Here is a 21,622-nt window from a genome sequence, read left to right on the forward strand (position 1 = left end):
CATCGAGAAAATTTGCAGTCTCAAAAATTGGATTGTAAATGTGCACAAGCAGAAGTACAATAAATTGCAAAACATGCTTTATAGTGTTAATCTGCAAATTATTTACATCTAAAGCTTTACTGTTTTTCAGCCCCATGTACACTCTGTATACTTCATATTCATCAGTAGGCACGAAGAATGCACTTTCGCAAACAGCATCGCTATAACAAGCCACCCCTATGCTATCATTGCCTTCAGCTATATCGCTTTGTGCAGTTACGAAGTGGTGGTTAAAGTAATCGGAAAGCGCTGTGCCTGTGATCTCACGTGAGCTCAGCTTCATAGATGTCAGATGCGAACAAGATTAATCGTTTGCCACGCAATCTCTGGGCGTTGCCTAGAAACATTTGCAAGGAAGTCGCCTTTGCCTTTCTTAGTTCAGCATTTAGCCTGTTTCTAAATTTTTTTTGAATGTTTGTAATGCTAATTCGCACCGCTTGCGCAAGAAGGAATGATAGAGATTATTTTTTGTTTTGATCATTTTTGCAGGCTCATGAGTAACCCAAGGGTTTCTAACTTTTTCAGAATATTTAGCTGTCCGCATTGGAAAATTGCTGGCGTACATATGGGTAAAAGTTCTAATAAATTCGTTATATGCCTCATTTGCATCTGTTTTGTTCAAAACATGTAACCAATTGTGATTCATAACGTCGTTCTTGAACTGCTCTAAACATGCTTGTGTTATACGCTGATAAGTGAATTGCTGACAGGCATTAGCTGTTTTCTTAGAGTCATCGGTGTAGATTAAACATATAGGGCAATGGTCGCTTATGTCAGACACCAATGGGCCTGTTTTGCTTACAGTAGCAGAAATATCAACAATGAGTAAGTCAAGTAAAGAAGATGTATGACTTGTAATGCGTGTTGGTGTGGTGGTTGTATTTACAAAACCTGCAGACTGGAGGCACGTGTTCAGTTGGGAGGATGAGTTACTCTGTTTAAGTACATCTATATTAAAATCGCCGCCATACACAAGCTTCAAACTGTTCATGCTTACATAATCTAGGAATGGTTCAAAAAATCTAGAAAAGTGACAACATTGCCGCTCGGTGGGCGATACACCAGAGGTATTATCCTGTTTTTACAGTTTACAGTGAGTATTTAGTAGTCATCTGTTACTGTCGTATAGCCTGGTACTAATTCATATTTTGCATGGCTTTCAACAAAAAGCACAACACAACCGCCTTTTTTGCGGGGCCCATTAACAGAAATGCGGTGATAACCTTGTAAAGTCAGCATAGCACACTTACTGTAGTACCATATTTCCGATATCATGATCAAATTAAACTTCAAAGTAAATTGCGCGAAAAAATGGATGATATCGTCACTCTTGTTGCATGCTGAGCGCGCTTTAAGATTCAAAACAGCCGTGGCAGATGCATCCTGCTTAGCAATGAGATGCGGCAGAACAAGCTCTTGATAAGCCATTTTGACGATGGTGAGCAGCCAAAGTTGCGGGCTACACAAATTCGCGCTGCTCCCCCACCTTACACCTGCGCCTGCCGTGACTTTATCTTCTCGACGTCACTCTCGTTTCTTATGTGGAGAACGGGCGTGTCGTCCCTTTGTCTTGAAAAAATTTTGCCGTTAAACGACCACACCGATTTCCAGTGATGCGCGTTTTTTTTTTTCACGGCCATCTCGAGAACCTTCTTCAGGGCAGGGCAAAGGTGTTCATTCACATACACGGAAGAAGAGCCTTCCAACCCAAGATCTGTGTTTGTGAGACGCATTTTTCTGGCTTGTGGAAAACGCTATTCCGCTTCGCGCAACTCTTGAACTGGACGATTATATATGTCCGATCACTACTGCATGTAGGTACACGATGGCACGTTTCACTGTCCGTACAGTGATTGGTTCATTGATCGTAGAGCCAAGTTTGGAAAGTAGGTCGCTCAAGCACTCATTCTCGGTCTTCACCCTGAATCTCTAGGTTGGCCTTACGAGAGTATTGCTCAGTTTGCGCGAGTCAGTTTTCTAAGCTTTGAACAGTGCTTTCTAAAAAGGAACAGTTAGCGTGCAGAGCCGCGTTTTCACTCTCAAGTTTAGCATTCTTTGCAGTACATTCCATCAGTTTCGTTTTCAGTTTATCGATTGCGTGAAATGCAAAATCCAGACTTTTTACCATGTTATTCTGCTCATTTTTGAGCTCGCGGTTTTCTGTTCGTAGATCCCTTTCTAAAGCATCAAGAAACAAGTTCAGTTCATGTCGAATCTCGTCTCTTACTTTAGCAAAGTCAAACTTTAGTTCATTCTTAATCTTGGGCAGTTCTTTCGACATAGTTTGGCAGTCGTACTTATCGATAACAGGCGAGAAAAATAGAAATTCAACAAGTAGCCCCAATAAAGCTCACGATACTTGGCAGCAGCGACGAAAGAAGCACGAATATATGCAAATACAGTAGCTTTGACCTAACCTGCACCTCCTCAACCTAACCACTACCTCCCCCGGATGAGCGCACTATTATTGAGCTTATTGCTCCACAATCGCTAAGGGATACATCAGCTGTATAGGTCGCTTCACCTCTGTTCCCCCACTTATTACCAATTTGCAGGACCGCACCCTGCCGTCTCTACCCGTAAATGTTTCCTTAATTCTGGTGGTCTTCCACATGTGGCGTTTCAAGCGGTATTCCCTCAGGAGCACCAAGGCGTCTTTCTTCAGATCACTCAATGTCGTTGGTCGGCACATATGTGCCGATCTGAGCTCTAATAAGTACTCTTTCCGCCACCATCTCCAGAAGCCATCGGCCATGACAGTCTGGTACTTCCAGCGTCGTGAGATATGCTTGCCACCACCAGGAATTTCGTCCGGCAGCAGGTGCGGCGGAAGGGACGTCAACTTTCTTCCGACAAGGAAGTGCGCCGGTGACAGTGGTTCTGGCTCTTGAACATCATCATATATTAAAGTCAAAGGGCGTGAGTTGATCACGGCCTCCACCTCATAAAGAACGGTGGTCAGTTCTTCGAGACTCAAGCTGCTCCGACCTAAACCCTTTCGCAATGCTACTTTCACAGATCGCACCATCCGTTGCCAGAATCCGCCCCACCAAGTTACCCGCTCAAAAATAAACTTCCATCCGATCTGGTTTCCGGCGAAGTATGACTGCAATTCCTCGACTTGCCACAGCATGAACACGGCCTTTAGATCCCTGGCTGCACGCTTGAATGTGAGCGCATTGTCCTAATACAGCGTCGAATGGATTCGACGGCGTGTCACAAAGCATTTAAAGGCCAAGAGAAAGGCTGTAGCCGGCAGGTCGCATACGAGCTCAAGGTGGACGGCACATGTCGCCACACAGGTAAAAATAGCAATGTAGCATTTTTTGCTGTCGCGTGATTGTTGACAAATCAAGGACCCTGCAAAATCGATGCCAACGATGTCCAACGGGTTTGCTTTTGTCGCTCTGTCAGCTGGAAGTGGTGCTACTGCTGCCGCAGCTGGAGGCCAACTTTGTGACAGACGAGGCACTGCTTCATAACTTTCTTTACGGCCTGACGTCCTCTGACAATTCAATACGATTCTCGCAGCTGTGCTAGCGTATCGCGTATGTCCATGTGCAGAATTCTCAAGTGTTCTTTCCACAAGAGCAGTGACGTGAGGGGGTGATTGCCAGGGAGAACGTGGAATGCTTAGTCTTTTTGTTGTTATCACTGAATTTCAAGCGTCCACCAACTAGCATGAGTCGAAGTACGGGTTGGAAGGCAAAACTGGAGAGCTCTTGTGCAGCGGTCTTCGATTCTTCATGTTTGAAATGTCGTCGCTGAACGCATCTCCTTGAGCCAACCAGTATCTTTCGGCGCCGATTACTTCTTCAGCTCGTAATGGGCCGATCGTCTTTCCTTCATTGTTGTGGCAGTTGTCAACAAAGCGGCGGACCCATGCGGTTACTCATACGACTTTGCTGAGTGAACTATGATTCTCAACATTGAGAATTGCCATGGATGATGATCATACTATGGGCATCATTGTTACCTTTCGCTGTTGCATTTGGAACTCCCCAACCTTGGAGCTCGGCTCACTTATCGTTGGCCAATGCGTGTCATCCTCCTGATGCCAACGGGGTCCTCTCCACCACAATTCGCTTTCCCGCAGAGCTGATGGGAGAATGCCGCGAGTGATTAGGTCAGCGGGGTTATCTGAACCTGGGAAGTGTCTCCAATCCTTGGCATCTGTCAGCGCTTATAACTCTGAGACTTGACTTGCTACGAAGGGCTTCTATCTGGCATCGTTTCCCTTGATCCAGTACATAGCTACCGTAGAGTCAGTCCAGAGGATGGTAGCAACTTTCTTCAGATCCAAAGCCTTGGTTACGTAGTGACATAGTCGCGTGCCAACAAGGGCTGCCATCAGCTGCAATCGGGGTAGCGAAAGGTGTTTCAAAGGAGCTACTCTTGATTTGGCCATGACCAAGCTTACAATAATAAGTCCGAACGGAGACTTGGTCACAATATATGCGACAGCACCATATGCCTTTGGGCTTGCGTCACAGAAAATATCCACTCCGTATCATCGTTTCTAAAGTTTGCTGCTATCAGTGTTGGAATAGACACTTCTTCAATGCATGGAAGCTCCTTACACCAGCAGTCCCACTCAGGCTGCAATGTTTCAGGCAAGGGATCGTCCCAACCACTTCCCAACTCCCACAAACTCTGGAACATTACTTTTACGCACAATGTTGCGGGAGCGATAAATCCAAAAGGGTCGAAAGTTCTTGCCGAGACTTCCAGCACAAATCTCTGGTTGTCGGCTCTTGCGGAGAGGAAGTCGATGAGTGAAGTTAGGTCGCATTCAAAGGGTTCAGTCTGAGTATTCCAACCAACTCCCAATACTTTTGTACCTGCAGCATGTCCAGCCTCAGCGTTCGTTCTTTCCACATTGCCATTTTCTAAGAAGTTGACGAGATCGCGGTCGTTCGACACTCACTTGTGTAGCCGCATCCCTGCTTGAGACAATATATCTTTTGATTCTTGGCACAGCACAAGGCTGTCAACCCCAGTTACAAGGTCGTCCACGTGAAGATGCTTGCGCAGGATACCCGCAGTCTCAGCATACTGTTCCAGCAGGCCTTCAAGATGATGTTGCGACGTTGCAGCCAAGAAAAATGGGCTCGACGTGACACCGAACGACAAGCGCGTCATCCGATAGGTCACCACAGCTGGAAGTTCTTCCCTTTTCTTTGGCGTCACAGCGTACCAGAGGAACTGCACAGCGTTCCGATCGCCCTCTGATAGGGATATTTCGAGAAAAGCCTTTGCGATATCCGCAAAGATGGCAATGTTGTAAGTGCGGAAATTGATAAGCAGATCAATGAGCTCTGGCTTTAGGTTTGGGCCACTTTCCAAAAAAATGTTCAGTGACAAGCGATTTTGGGCACTTGACGATGAATCGAATACTACCCTCAGTTTTGTCGTCTCGCTTTCGTGACGAAAAACTGCTTGATGTGGCATATAGTGCACCGGACCTTCCGAGGTGCCGTAATTCTTGCTGGCTGGCTCTGCATAGCCCTTTTCTATGTAACCTCTTATGCGGGCGTCCTATTCCCTAATCAACGTATCTCCTTTCAAGAAGCGCGTTGCCTGGGCTTTAAGACGCCTTGCTTAGCAGTCGTAGTTGTCGCCAAGCTCTTAAACCATCGAATTCCAAGGGAACGACACCTTATAGCGGCGATTTTCAGAACGACGATTTCCTTATAGTGCTGAAGAACCGCGTACTGGTGACGACTGGTGACGAACTGGCTCATGTTCCTTGTGAGGTTTAGAGCACGTGAAAAAAGACAAGGACGAAAGTGAGACGTAACACACACAGGCGCTAACTTGCAACAATCTTTATTTCGAGCAAGGGACCCATACATATATACAACTTTTTCGCGTACATCATACATGCGCTGTTTGCAAAAAAACTCTTACACACCATTGCGCAGGTACGATAACTCTTTGCGGGAAAGGGCAATCGATGGCTTAGACACACAGTTATATATATACAACTTTTTCGCGTACATCATACATGCGCTGTTTGCAAAAAAACTCTTGCACACCATTGCGCAGGTACGATAACTCTTTGCGGGAAAGGGCAATCGATGGTTTAGACACACAGTTATCCCCAACCCTATCAATCATTTCTGCTTCTATAATTTCGCGAGTTATCCTACCTCGGGCTTTTCCCACAATGGAGCAGTCTCTGTATGCTGGAGCACACGTCGAGTGGTCACCATCATCCACCCCGACAACAGCGCACCTGCAATGCCTGCAGTGGGCGTCAAGGAACCCACCCCGCTTTTCTGCTACATTATACCGGTGTTCCTTTAAACGCTCGTCGAGGCACCTTCCACTTTGCCCCCCGTAGTTCTTCCCACACTTTAAAGGAAGGTTGTAAACAACTGCTTGCACACATTCAACAAACGGTGCCTGGTGTTTCTTTTTGCACGTGCGCTTATCAGAGAGGCCTGGTCTGGTTAGCCTGCACAGACATTGCAATTTTGTAGATGCTGAAAACACAACCTTAACATTCGCACGTTGGCCTATTTTCTTCAAACGGTGCGATAGGCCGTGGATATATGCGATGACAGCAACGCTCCTCTTATCTACACAAGGCACGCTGGCGGAATTCTTTGATAGCTTCGACTTGAGCAGACCCTCAGCAACGCTAATAAGTACATGTGTAGGGTAACCTGCCAATCGAAGAAGGAGGATCTGATCCTTGATGCTTTCGGTCATCAGCTCCGGGCATGACTTACATAATGCGTTTGACAAGCATGTCTTTGTGATTCCCCTCTTAACCAACTTAGAGTGCGCCGACTGATATGGGAGCAGTGGCTTGTTCACGCGAGGCTCGTACTTCCAGCGTGCATGGTCGTTGAAAAATACCTTAATGTCAAGAAATCGGATAGGCTTGGGGATAACTGTGTGTCTAAACCATCGATTGCCCTTTCCCGCAAAGAGTTATCGTACCTGCGCAATGGTGTGTAAAGTTTTTTTTTGCAAACAGCGCATGTATGATGTACGCGAAAAAGTTGTATATATGTATGGGTCCCTTGCTCGAAATAAAGATTGTTGCAAGTTAGCGCCTGTGTGTGTCACGTCTCACTTTCGTCCTTGTCTTTTTTTCACGTGCTATAAACCTCACGATGTCTTAACAACAAGCCCAAATCACTGCTTTACACCATGTTCCTTGATACCAATGTGCTCGAGCTCCCAGAATCACTTTAGCTGTGCTGATATTTCCTTGTCAATTTGTCCGCTCACTCCTATCCACATCACGATAGCAGCCTAGGAGCAGACTCCTGTTGACTTCCTTGTGCCGATCTAGCCCTGGACTGTCCATCGGTATACCATCTCCACTGCCATCAATTTGGCGCTGAGACGCTTAGTGGATCCCGTGACATTTTCCCAGTAATGATCACCGCCTATCAAAAGCTCAATATTTTCACTTCCACCACCCTGCGAGGCGTCTGCGACTTGGAAGTGAAATCTTGAAAGTTTAAGTAGAACAGAATTTGATGGAGTAGCCATGATATGTGCACAGATGCAAGGAACTTCCGTGGCTTCCACTCGCACCCCTTTTCCGTCGTACTGGCTTCTGAGCCACAGTTCCACACGACGCGTTTTTGTGTGTGTTATGGCTGATTGCTCACCGAAGGCAAATATTTTAAGCTCCTCTTCCCCAAGCACCTTTAACTGCAGCTTTTCGGACACGTTGCGATGGATGAAGGTTCGCTGACGGCCACCATCGAGGAGAAACCTGACAAGTGTACATTCATGTGGACCCTCTGTCCGAGCTCGGGCTGTCTGTAGGAGAAACTGCTGCGCTCCAGTGCACATCAAGTTATCTCCCGTGCCTAATGATGACCTCAACACCGTGGCTTGCTCAATCACCGGTGACGAAGATGCATCCCCTTCATCAATGTCGTGGTGTCTTCTAAAGACAGGGTCGCACATTGTCGTTAAGTGTCTGCCGTTGCAATGCGCGAACCTGAGCCACTTTGCTTTACGGCATTCTCTTGCCGCGTGCCCCCTTGTTGTGCACCGGAAACACCGATTGTCACGCTTCAGCATGTCACGCCTGTCTCTTATCCGCCACAGACACCTTTGCGTTACAGTTGCCGGTCTCATAGCCGTTCGAATTACAAAATAGACATTCTGTGCTGTCGTCAATCGTGGTGTGCATTGCCGCTGCAGTAGGCATGTTTGCAGTTTTAATGTTTCTGTTGCGCCTTTCCTTTATGAATTCGGCACTGTTGTCTCTCGGTGCTTCGGCCCGCTGTATGATCTCCCGCGTCACAACCTCCTTTCTCAAAAAAAAAAAAAAAAAAACGCAGGAACACCTCCAGCTCCCTTCCCTCGTTCGTAGCCTCGTTTTTTATTGGTATTTCAGACGAAGGTCGGCAGGCACCGCTTTCTTTATTACGGTCAGTAACAAAGTTCCATAAGTGCCGACACTCACGCCAAAAGAAGTGAGGCTGCGTACACCTGTCTATACTTGGTCGACGAGGCTGTGCAGTTGACAGAGTTTCCGTGGTGTCACGCAAAGGCTGCATGTCAAGTAGCTGTGACATGTGGTCTTATGTGATTCCTTCCTTTCAGCCGAACATCTCCTTTAACAGCGAGAGAGCAACTTCGTAGTTGCCTTCCGACAAGTCAAATCCTGCTACACGCAGCCGCCGCCTTTGCTGTCAAGTAGCTGTGGAGGTATTGAACTTGTCTACGCTTGAGAGGTTCTGGTTAGCGTTGATAGTTGACTCAAACTGACTCCAAAACCCTTGCCACTCTCGAAGCTCTCCGTTCAATTCGTTGATTTCCAGATTTGGCAGCTTTACGGTGGGGCGTATTTGCAAATGGTTTGCGCTAGATTCTCGTTGATCTGAGGAGTTTAGTGTGAGATCTGATGAAGCATTTGTGCAGCTAAAGTCGCATAGCATGCGTTGTTTCTTAGTTTTCGCCACGCTGATCTTCTCTCTGTACATTTCGGAGCATGTAACTTCCTCTTCGAAAGCTTCATCTTCAGCGCTTTTTTCTATCTCCCGATCTAGCTGTTTCAGTGAGTCCTCTTTAAGAGAAAGAAGATTTATCTTTTTTTCCAGCCCACCCATTGATGCGCTGCCGTCAATGGTGGATACCTCATTGAGCAGCTTGGTTTTCGATGTTCGCAACATGACCCTTCTTCGCTTGATTCTCTCGATATCCATGTTTTGACGTCCCTATTCCCTGGTTTCGGCCTCAAAACGTTGTGAAATAAGACACGGAGAACTTTTAACTTATGGAAAAATGACAGACGTCCGTTGGCTTCGAGCCTATCAAGAAGACTAATTTATTTATGATTAGAAGGTACGGGAAAGGGGAGAGAGTAGAGAGAAAGGGAAAGTTACAATACACTGTTCCACACAGGTTTTCTTGCACCCCGCACGTTCAAGCAACCCGCTCAAACCTGAAAGGCTCCACCGCATCGGTGGTCGCTGTTCGTAGAACGCGCCCGCAAGTAATTTGCACGCATTTTGAGGGGCGTCAAGTGTCCGGTGCTTCTCCCACAGCGACCTCAGCAGTGCCGTTCAAGGTGGGGGAGTCGCAAAAAATGTCACTGAATGTGAAAAAGAGCGTCCACGTCATCTTTACCAGGAAGCGCTCATACGACAGCAATCATTACACAATAAATAATGCTACTCTTGAACAAGTGACAGAATATAAATATTTAGGTGTATTTTTTTCTGCTGATCTAAGGCGGGATATATATGTTACTCATGCTAGGAACAAGGCTGTCGGAGCATTGGGTTTCTTGAAACGTAACTTTAGTAGTTTGCCATAGAAACTTGGGGAGCAACTGTATTTCACACATGTCCGCAGTACACGGGAGTATGCGTGTGTTTGCTCGGATCCATATACCACAGAACTTGTGGATAAACACGAGAAAGTGCAGAACAGGGCAGTTCGATTTCTCCTTGGCAAATATGACAGGACGCTTAGCATGATGGAAAGCAAAAAAGGATTTCATTGGCATCTTCTTGAACACCGTCGTCTAAATCTCAGATTAAAATTCCTTCATAACATATTGACACGTGTACTTGTTGCTATATCGGGCGACACATTTCACCGCCTAACAAATGTTGTCGCACAGCGCAGGACGCGCCTGCATGTATCGGAAGTTTCTAGAACGTTATCGATGCTTCTATCCGCTGTCTGTTGTCGCCGAACCTTGCGTAATCTGATGGCATGTATGCTCGACGCGAATGGTGTAGAACTTTGTGGAAGGCGCGCGGGTCCGAGCGGTTACTCTGGAACGTTTGACGACTGATCTATAAAAGCGGACGTGCTTGACCCGCTGATCATATTTTCGATCATCGCCGATTGTGTTCGCTGCTGTCGCCGTTATTTGACTGTAGCCTGTTTTTGAGGGCGCAAGTTCGCCCAATAAACCGCTAGTAGAGTCTTTCCCAATTTGACTGCTTTCTTCGCCGTCATTACCACGTGACATCTGGTGGAGGTGCTTGTGTGTTCATGTACTGAACGCCCCCGCAAAGCCGCGATCCAAGCCCGCAGCGCGAGGACAAAACCAACATCGCCCAAGGCCAGCGTGCTAGCCGCAGACTGCAAGGACTGCCCCCAGAGCACGGACCTGAGACGACAAAAAAGATTGTGGCCAAGACAACCCCAATGGCTGCCCCAGCGTCCCCCGTTATCCTGCAACAACCTCGGGACCCATCAACCTTCCATGGAGCAGCTACTGAAGACCTGAAATCCTGGCTGGAGACCTACGAACGAATCACGACTTTTAACAACTGGGACTCAGACGACAAGCTGCGGCATGTATACTTCGCCTTAGAAGACGCCGCCAGAACGTGGTTTGAGAACCAGGAGTCGACCATGACAACAAGGGACCTGTTCCGTAGCGGCTTCTTGCGCACCTTTACGAGCGTCGTGCGCAAGGAAAGGGCCGAAGCTATGTTGGCCGCCAGAGTGCCGCTACCTAACGAGAACGTAGCCATCTTTACGGAAGAAATGAGCCGTCTGTTCCGCCACGCTGACCCGGATATGCCCAAGGAGAAGAAAGTCCGCCTACTCATACGTGGTGTGAAGGAAGAACTTTTCGGCGCGGTGATACGAAGCCCACCGAAGACCATAGAAGAATTCCTTCGCGAGGCCACCAGCATCGAGAAGACACTCGAAATGCTAAACCGACAATTTAACTGCCGCACGAACTCTACCAACTACGCAGGAATTCAATCACTGGCCACGGACGACCTGCGCGAGACCATCAGGGCCATTGTGCGCGAAGAAATGCGCAAGGTCCTGCCTTCGTCGCAGCCTCAAGTGGTCTCGATCGCCGACATCGTGAAAGAAGAGGAGCAGCTATCGCTTGAAGTTGATAAGGTGCCACCACAATTACCGCAGCCCCAATGAGAAGCGATGACTGACGCAGCCGTCGTAGGCCGTCAAGGTCACCTTCAGCGCCAGGACCCTCCTACGACGCAATCCCGCCGTGCGCCGCCGGCAGCACGCCCACCCGTCGCCCAGAGCACCTACGCGAGGAAGACGGACATTTGGCGAGCCCCCGATCACCGCCCGCTCTGATATCATTGCGGAGCAGCCTGCCATGTGTACCGCCGATGCCCATACCGGGAGATGGGACTGCGAGGTTTCGCCTTTAACGCGCCGCGACCACAGATAGGCGAACGCCCTCGCGATATCACCGACTACCACGCCACCACTCAGTGGAGGCCTGGACGACCAATCCCGTTCACCGTCACCACGCCGCTACTGATCGCCGCAGCGCCAACCATACACTGGCCCAGCCCGGGGCCGGTTTGCGAGCCCATATTCTGAAAACTAAAAGCAGCAACCGATGGCGGTGCAGTTGCTGTTCGTCGGACTGACGAAGTTCCTCCGCCGTCGAAGGAGACGCCGAAGAAAATACCTCGACGATATAACGACACACCGCCGTCCCGACGAAGTCTGGAAGCAAAGAATACGCCGTTGAAAGACGACCTGACAACGCCACGTACCAGCCACAGGTCAACGCGACGCAGCCATGATCCGACGCCAAGACTTAATTGTTACGCAAGACAAAGAACCACCGACCTCGGCGTGCTTCTCGACGGCCATGCAGTCACCGCCTTAGTAGACACAGGAGGCGATTACTCCGTCATGAGTGGACCCTTCGGCGCCCAGTAGAAGAAAGTTAAGACTGCATGGCAAGGCTCTCAAATTTGGACCACAGGAGGACACCTCATCACGCCGACTGGAATCTGCACGGCAAGAATTACCGTTCATGACCGGACTTACCCTGCCACCTTCGTCATCGTATAACAGTGTTCACGAGACGGTCATTCTCGGCATGGACTGCCTGAACCAACACGGCGCAATCATGGACTTGAAGTCGAAATCGATAACGCTGTCGGAAGATCGTACGATACGGCCGGAGAGCTCTCGTAGTCACTACGCCTTAAGCGTGCTTGAAAGTCAAGTCAGCCTCCCGCCCCGCTCCACCATTGCCATTTCCGGCGGCACCAAAACACCTGCCGACGTAGAAGGCGTCATCGAGAGTGACCAACGTCTTTTGCTAGACCGTGAAATTTGCGTCGCAAGAGGGATCGCTTGACTGCACGGAGGAAAAACTGAAGCGTTGCTGACAAACTTCAGCCAGGATTGGAAACATGTCAACAAGGGTACGACGATCGCGTTCATCGAGGAAATTCTGGAAACCAGTAATGCGTTTGTCATCTCGGATTCTGCCGCATCTACACAGACAACTATATTTTCCGAACGAGACTTCGGCATAAACACAAGTCTGCCCATCATTAAGCAGCAACAACTCAGAAGTCTGCTCCGACGATACAAAGGCTGGTTTTCGACGTCATCAAGAATTCTACAAACACCATGTCGCAAAGCATCGCATGATAACCGAAGAGTGCGCTCGACCACTCCGCCAGAGCCCTTGCCGACTTCGACGCGAGAACGCGTAGCTATAAGTCGAGGAAATGCTGCGCGACATCATCCAGCCGTCGAAAAGCCCGCGGGCATCTCCTGTAGTCTTGGTGAAGAAAAAAGACGAAACCCTACATTTCTGCGTCGATTATCGTCGACTTAACAAGAGCACGAAGAAGGACGTATACCCCTTTCCACGGATAGACGACGCATTAGACCGGCTCTGCAACACAAAATACTTCTCGTCGATAGATCTAAAATCTGGCTACTGGCAAAAACAAGTCGACGAGAGAGATCGCGAAAAGACCATCTTCATCACGCCAGACGGCCTCTACGAGTTCAAGATCATGTCATTCGGACGGTGTTTGCGCTTGCAACGTTCCAGCGCGTCATGGACACGGTGTTAGCAAGATTGAGGTGGAAAACTTGTTTTGGTTACTTGGATGACGTCGTCATCGCCGGAAATTTCGACGATCACCTTAGGCGGCTTGCGACAGTACTAGAGGCCATCAAGTCATCAGGGCTCACTCTGAAGCCAGAGAAGTCCTGCTTCGCATACGATGAGTTTCTGTTCTAGGCCACGTCATAAGCAAATCCGGAGTCCACCCCGACCCACGAAGACAGCTGCCATCGCAACGTTTCCGCAGCCCATCGACAAGAAGGCAGTGCGTAGATTCCTTGGCATGTGTGTCTACTATAGGCGCTTTGTCAAGGACTTTTCACGCATTGCTGAGCCGCTGACACATCTAACAAAATTTGATGTGGAGGTCAAATGGGAAACACCGCAGGCCGACGCATTTGAGGAACTCAAACGACGCATGTAGTCGCCCCCAAGTACTTGCGCACTTCGACTAGGACGCCGATACCGAAATCCACACTGACGCCAGTAGCCTGGGCCTCGGTGCCGTCCTAGTCAAGAGGAAAGGCGGACTTGAACGGGCGATATGCTAGCCGGTCGCTGCCAAAGGCGGAAGGCAATTATTCTACGACTGCAAAGGAATGCCTCGCCATCATTTGGGCTAGCGCAAAACTCCGCCCTTATCTATATGGCAGGCCATTCAAAGTGGTCAGCGACCTTCCGCGTTGTGTTGGCTAGCTAACACAAGGGACCCTTCAGGATGGCTGGCGCGGTGGAGCCTCAGACAGTAAGAACATTGTTACGTAGGAAGACGCAGACGAAAAGCTATGACCAAGTATATTTACAAGAAAATACGCCGCACTTGGCCAAGAACCAACAGCCCGCGCTAACCTCTAATCGTCGTCGTCGTCTTCATACTGCTCGCCTCTTCGTGATCGCAAATACTGTTCCGTAGCACTATGACGTCACGGTAATCTACAAGTGCGGACGAAAACATTCTAACGCCGACTGCCTATCACGCGCCCCCATCGATTCCCCTCCGCAACACGACGAGAACAACAACGCCTTCCTTGGAACAACAAGCGCGGAAGATTTCACTAAACAGCAATGCGCAGACCCGGAGATAAAAGGCCTCGTCGAGTATTTGGAAGGGAACACCGACGTTGTCCCAAGGGCATTTAGGCGAGGATTGTCTTCGTTCTCGCTTCAAAACAACCTACACGTAAAGAAGAACTTCTCACCAGTCCGCGCCAACTACCTTCTTGTTGTTCCCTCAGGGCTACGTCCAGAAGTAGTGCACGCCCTACATGACGATCTAGCCGCTGGACACCTCCGATTCTCGCGGACACTATCGAGGATACAGGAAAGGTATTATTGGCCCCGCCTGACCGCCGACGTCGCCCGTTATGTAAGAACATGCCGAGACTGTCAGCGACGCAAGACACCACCGACAAGGCTAGCGGGATTACTACAGCCAATCGAGCCTCCTTGCCGACCCTTTCAGCAGATCGGTGTGGACTTGTTGGGACCCTTTCCGACGTCAACAACCGGAAATAAGTAGATTGTCGTGGCGACGGACTACCTCACCCGCTTCGCTGAAACGAAAGCACTGCCTAGAGGTTGCGCAGCAGAAGTGGCGAAATTCTTTGTCGAGAACATCCTGCTGCGACATGGCGTCCCAGAATTCATCACCGCCAGAAGAACGGCCTTTACAGCGGAGCTCACCGAAGCCATTCTGCAGTAGAGTCAGACAAGGCACAGGAGGACAACTGCCTGCCAACCACAGACGAATGGTCTTACGGAGCACCTGAATAAGAAAGACCCTCGCCAACATGCTAGCAATGTACGTCCACGTCGAACACAAGACCTGGGATGCCGCCCTGCCGTAAGCAACATTCGCTTAGAACACGGCGGTGCATGAAACAACACAGATCACGCCGTTTACGCTGGATTACGGCAGAAACCCGACGACGCTCGCCGCCATGCTGCCGCATGTCACTGACGAAGAGAATCATGACGTTGCTACCTATCTACAGCGCGCCGAAGAAGCCCGACAGCTCGCTCGCCTACGGATCAAGAACCAACAGCGTACCGACAGCCGACACAACAACCTCCGACGACGCTTGGTCGAGTACCAGCCCGGTGACCGTGTTTTGCTTTGGACCCCTATAGACCAGAACACGCTAGCCTCGCACCCAGGCTAATCGAACGCATACTCTCGCGCCCGGATTGCCCGGTCGACCAGCGCCATTTTGTTCTGGGCTGCCAAAGCGTGTTCGCCGGCGACCAGCAGACATGGCTAGCGCTAGCTCTAGGACTCCAAAGTGCGGAAATGTGCCCGTTCACGCGAATCCAAAGTACAAGAAGTCATCTGGGCATCGTTGCGTCGTGTTTGGATGCCAAAATAACCAGCGGAAAAGGAGCAGGTTGCTTAGCGCTGTTTGCGAAGAGCACAATACACGTAGGGAATCGTGCCGGTGCGGTGTTTTCAGCCTGCACCGATTTCCATCCGCAACGAAGAATGACAAGCTGCGCCACCGGTGGATAGCTGCAGTGAATAGGAAGAACTACCAACCCAGTGAAAATGCACGAGTGAGTATTCGATCTGTGTATATTTTGGTGCCACGTTCAACTTTGCGCCCTACGAACGTAATATGTGTAACACGCAGGTTTGCTCCGAGCACTTTCTGGACAAGCCCACAGAGCAGAATCCCGTGCCGGTGCTTCGCTTTGGCTATAACAAGAAGGCAAGCCTTTTCGTGTTTTCATTCAGGCAGAGCTCCCGACGGTTAAGCGGAACAGTTGAGTTTGCGGTTAGCGATACTTGCAGCTGCTGCACGGCATGACCATTAAGCGTGAACGACAAGTTGTAAACGATAGTATGTTGCCCTGCTGGTGAGCCTTATTGCTAATGAAAATAAAACGAAGTCTGCTCGTCACGTAGCCTGCGTCGACAAAAACGTAAACAACGACTGCTGGTCGCCGAAGGCGTTCTTGCAGCGCGCCTGTCTTTACGAGCTGGTGTTGCAGGTGTCATTCGTAACGAATTCATTTGAGCATCCTGAGCTCTAAACTGCGTGCGGGCTGTTATGCAGGGCAAAGCGCAAAATTTTTCCGTTCATAAGGCGAGGAAAATAAGGTGCTTAATTATTGTTGTATTTTGTAACAAAATTTTGCTCGTTCTCACCAGTTTCTTTTACTGTTTTCTAAGGGAGCGCTAACAATCCGATATGGCCTCGCACAAGCGAAACAGGTCTGATACCAGGTAGCTGCAGTTGGTGGGGCTAATTTTTTGGAATGCAGGTGCGGTTGTTGTCTTGTACCAAAGGCTTCCCTGATGATGCAGCTTTAAGTAGGGATGGTAATTTTATGTGCCCTGTCATGGTTTGTGCAACTGTACAAAACCTGCATCCGTCATGCTCGCCCTGTTATATGGGCTTTGACTGCACATGTAGTTGACAACATTATAACTACTGTAGTTCCTCATTTTCCAATGAGTGCAGGTTTAGCATCACATGCTGCTTGTTCGAGTACTGTAGGCTTGTGTTCTTAATGTTGTACTCTTAAGCGGTTGCACGATACAATTGGCCTGGTGCATTTTCTATTTCATTTTGAGAGGACTTTATGTCTTCGCAACAGTGATGGCATGGGAAAGAACTACAGCCCTTCTTACTATAACATATATATTGTTTTCAATGTGCAGATGGTGAAGGGCAGGCGTCTGCTAATCAGGCAATCAAACGACCTCGCCAGTTGGTTGCCAAACGCGGCCAACCCAGTAGTGACCATGACAAACAAGACCAAACTGAAAGTGCAGAGGACAATGTTCTGCGTGCTTTAATAAAATGTGGCACCAACACAGTGCTGTAAAATCCTTCACAGGTTACGTGCTTACGTGGTTACCCGATGTATTCGCTTCTGCAGTCTGCACATCACTCAGTGTGGCCATTGCGGACTTGCATGAGGTCTTGAAGTTTGATTGAATCGAGACAGCGAAAATGACAGGCTAGAAAAAACGCGAAACACGCCTTCCGCCCAGCTAAAAAGCCCAAGTTTCGCTTACGCGCCGGGTCGCATCTCCCGGCGTGGCAGCCCAGGCCTGCTACTTCGCGGCGCTTGGGATAGATGGCGCGACCGGCGCTCATCAATATGGCGGCGCGCTTTGAATTCACGGTGTTCTGGTGTATACGCCGACGAGGACTGAGTGAGAAACTGGCGCCGCTATTTCTGACCCTACAAGGTCATTAGACGTATTGGCGCGCTGGACTATGACGTCTTGCCAGACGGCATTTCGCATTCACAGTGGCGCCGCGCACGATGTGAAGTGGTTCGCGTGGTGCGTCTTAAACCATGTTACGGACGCTGACGAACTTCCCTATTTTGTTGGTCTGTTTGCTACGGGTGTTTTTCTTTATTACTTTCGTTTCCAGCATCGGGTCGATGCTTTTTAAGAGGGGCGTATTGACACGTGTACTTGTTTCTTTATCGGGTGACACGTTTCACCGCCTAACAAGTGTTATCGCACAGCGCAGGACGCGCCTGCATGTATCGGAAGTTTCTGGAATGTTATCGGTGCTTCCATACGTTGACTGTGACCGAACCTTGTGTAATCTGATTGCATGTGTGCGCGGCGCGAAGAACTTTGTGGAAGGCACGCGGGTCCGAGCGGTTACTCTGGAACATTCGACGATTGATATATAAAAGGCGACGCGCTTGACCCGTTGATCAGATTTTGGACCATCGCCGATTGTGTTTGCCGCTGTAGCCGTGCTTTGAGTGTAGCCTGTTTTTGAGAGCACAAGTTCGCCCAATAAAACGCTAGTTTCGTCTTTCCCAGTTTGGCTGCTTTCTTCGCCGTCACTACCACGTGGCTCTAAAACGGGGATAGCTAGGGAATTGTATTTTCAGCCGCCCACATATGTTTCTAAAAGGCGAGATCATAAAATTAAATTATGGGGTTTTACGTGCCAAAACCACTTTCTGATTATGAGGCACGCCGTAGTGGGGCACTCCGGGAATTTCGACCACCTGTGGTTCTTTAACGTGCACCTAAATCTAAGTACACGGGTGTTTTCGACCCCATCGAAATGCGGCCGCCGTGGCCGGGATTCGATTCCGCGACCTCGTGCTCAGCTGCCTAACACCCTAGCCACTGAAAAACCACGGCGGGTTGAGATCACAAAATAAGAATACGTGAGATTCCTTTTAAAAGTGACGCTTTCCGCTACTCTTTTTTTGTTCGTATTATAAGAAATTGGAATACGCTACCGCCTGACACTGTCTGTATTTGTTGAAAAGATGATTTCTTCCATGCTTCAGGAATGTATTTTGAGTGTTTTTTATGAGTCGTACCCTTCGCTGTTTCGCCTGAAAGGCGAAGCAGGTACCCAATAAATAAAAATAAATAAGCAAATTGATTGGCATCGTTACCTTAATATATGTGGACAGCAACGCGAGAGCTTAAGCCTGAAGTTTAGCGTTAAAAACCAAGTGTTGTGGTATTCATTTAAAATAGTGAAAAGACACCGGCAGTAGAGGGCCAGGAAATACCTCGCGTAAATGAATAAAAAACCTTTGTATATGAATCAAACGAAGGCAATAGCTGTATGAAAACCCAGAAAAAATAATAACAGTAAATGGGAAGAGAAATGCGGGCATAATGAAACACAGAGCACTATCGGGAAACAATAGGTACAATGTGCTCCGGGGTATGTGGAAAGGTGTAATAATTTCAGGACTTACATTTGGAAATGCGATTACTTGTTTGAAATCAGGGATACAATCAGGAGTCGATGGTCCCCAAAGGTCAGTGGGACGCTTCGCATTCGGCGCTCACTGGAAGATTAGAAATGAAGCTGCGCAGGGTGGTATGAGCTGGAGAAATTCTGAAGTGAGGGAAGCTCATAGTAAAATAGATTATGAAGAACGACTGAGCAATATGGAAGAAAGTGAATGGGCTGGGCGAGTATTCAGATATTTGTACAGCAAAAATTACAGGAACGTTTCACTTCGGCAACGCGGTCTTATGCGCGAGCGTATGGACGCTGCGAACATGCGCAGCGGGCACCATGAAATCGAAGCACAACGTGAGAAGGCGCCAACGCAGTCGCTGGCACTGCATTGCTCTCGACGGTGCGACGACAATTGTGCCACATTGAAAGCGCAAGTGGTGGACATGCAAAGAAACGCCGCAAATACGCAGAGCGCGCACCGCAGCGTTAAAGCAAAAACGTGCATGGCGCGTACGACGCGGTCGTGGACACTACATTAATCTCGACGCTGCGACGCCTATTGTGCCAGAGGGAAAGCGCAAGTGGTGGAAATGCAAAGAAACGCCGCAAACATGCAGAGCGCGCACCGCAGCGTTAAAGCAAAAACGTGCATGGCGCGTACGACGCGGTCGTGGACACTACATTAATCTCGACGCTGCGACGCCTATTGTGCCAGAGGGAAAGCGCAAGTGGTGGACATGCAAAGAAACGCCGCAAACATGCAGAGCGCGCACCGCAGCGTTAAAGCAAAAACGTGCATGGCGCGTACGACGCGGTCGTGGACACTACATTAATCTCGACGCTGCGACGCCTATTGTGCCAGAGGGAAAGCGCAAGTGGTGGACATGCAAAGAAACGCCGCAAACATGCAGAGCGCACACCGCAGCGTTAAAGCAAAAACGTGCATGGCGCGTACGACGCGGTCGTGGACACTACATTAATCTCGACGCTGCGACGCCTATTGTGCCAAAGGGAAAGCGCAAGTGGTGGACATGCAAAGAAACGCCGCAAACATGCAGAGCGCGCACCGCAGCGTTAAAGCAAAAACGTGCATGGCGCGTACGACGCGGTCGTGGACACTACATTAATCTCGACGCTGCGACGCCTATTGTGCCAAAGGGAAAGCGCAAGTGGTGGACATGCAAAGAAACGCCGCAAACATGCAGAGCGCGCACCGCAGCGTTAAAGCAAAAACGTGCATGGCGCGTACGACGCGGTCGTGGACACTACATTAATCTCGACGCTGCGACGCCTATTGTGCCAGAGGGAAAGCGCAAGTGGTGGACGTGCAAAGAAACGCCGCAAACATGCAGAGCGCGCACCGCAGCGTTAAAGCAAAAACGTGCATGGCGCGTACGACGCGGTCGTGGACACGACATTAATCTCGACGCTGCGACGCCTATTGTGCCAAAGGGAAAGCGCAAGTGGTGGACATGCAAAGAAACGCCGCAAACATGCAGAGCGCGCACCGCAGCGTTAAAGCAAAAACGTGCATGGCGCGTACAACGCGGTCGTGGACACTACATTAATCTCGACGCTGCGACGCCTATTGTGCCAGAGGTAAAGCGCAAGTGGTGGACATGCAAAGAAACGCCGCAAACATGCAGAGCGCGCACCGCAGCGTTAAAGCAAAAACGTGCATGGCGCGTACGACGCGGTCGTGGACACTACATTAATCTCGACGCTGCGACGCCTATTGTGCCAAAGGGAAAGCGCAAGTGGTGGACATGCAAAGAAACGCCGCAAACATGCAGAGCGCGCACCGCAGCGTTAAAGCAAAAACGTGCATGGCGCGTACGACGCGGTCGTGGACACTACATTAATCTCGACGCTGCGATGCCTATTGTGCCAAAGGGAAAGCGCAAGTGGTGGACATGCAAAGAAACGCCGCAAACATGCAGAGCACGCACTGCAGCGTTAAAGCAAAAACGTGCATGGCGCGTACGACGCGGTCGTGGACACTACATTAATCTCGACGCTGCGATGCCTATTGTGCCAAAGGGAAAGCGCAAGTGGTGGACATGCAAAGAAACGCCGCAAACATGCAGAGCACGCACCGCAGCGTTAAAGCAGAAACGTGCATGGCGCGTACGACGCGGTCGTGGACACTACATTAATCTCGACGCTGCGACGCCTATTGTGCCAGAGGGAAAGCGCAAGTGGTGGACATGCAAAGAAACGCCGCAAACATGCAGAGCACGCACCGCAGCGTTAAAGCAAAAACGTGCATGGCGCGTACGACGCGGTCGTGGACACTACATTAATCTCGACGCTGCGACGCCTATTGTGCCAGAGGGAAAGCGCAAGTGGTGGACATGCAAAGAAACGCCGCAAACATGCAGAGCGCGCACTGCAGCGTTAAAGTAAAAACGTGCATGGCGCGTACGACGCGGTCGTGGACACTACATTAATCTCGACGCTGCGACGCCTATTGTGCCAGAGGGAAAGCGCAAGTGGTGGACATGCAAAGAAACGCCGCAAACATGCAGAGCGCGCACCGCAGCGTTAAAGCAAAAACGTGCATGGCGCGTACGACGCG

The 21,622-nt window shown here is 49.6% G+C and overlaps 1 protein-coding gene and 1 long non-coding RNA gene across 2 annotated transcripts in view; one reads left to right on the forward strand and one right to left on the reverse strand.

The window, feature by feature from the left end:
- Positions 1–21,622, reverse strand: part of LOC126523916 (uncharacterized) — a 469,956-nt gene that overhangs the window by 11,061 nt on the left and 437,273 nt on the right. The gene's annotated exons all lie outside the window — the stretch shown is intronic.
- Positions 15,542–17,189, forward strand: LOC140218862 (uncharacterized). The gene is made up of 2 exons (XR_011895054.1): positions 15,542–15,904; positions 15,982–17,189. It is a non-coding gene; the product is annotated as an uncharacterized lncRNA (long non-coding RNA).

The sequence above is a fragment of the Dermacentor andersoni genome, chromosome 6 (assembly GCF_023375885.2).
Source record: "Dermacentor andersoni chromosome 6, qqDerAnde1_hic_scaffold, whole genome shotgun sequence".
Taxonomy (NCBI): Eukaryota; Metazoa; Arthropoda; class Arachnida; order Ixodida; family Ixodidae; genus Dermacentor; species Dermacentor andersoni.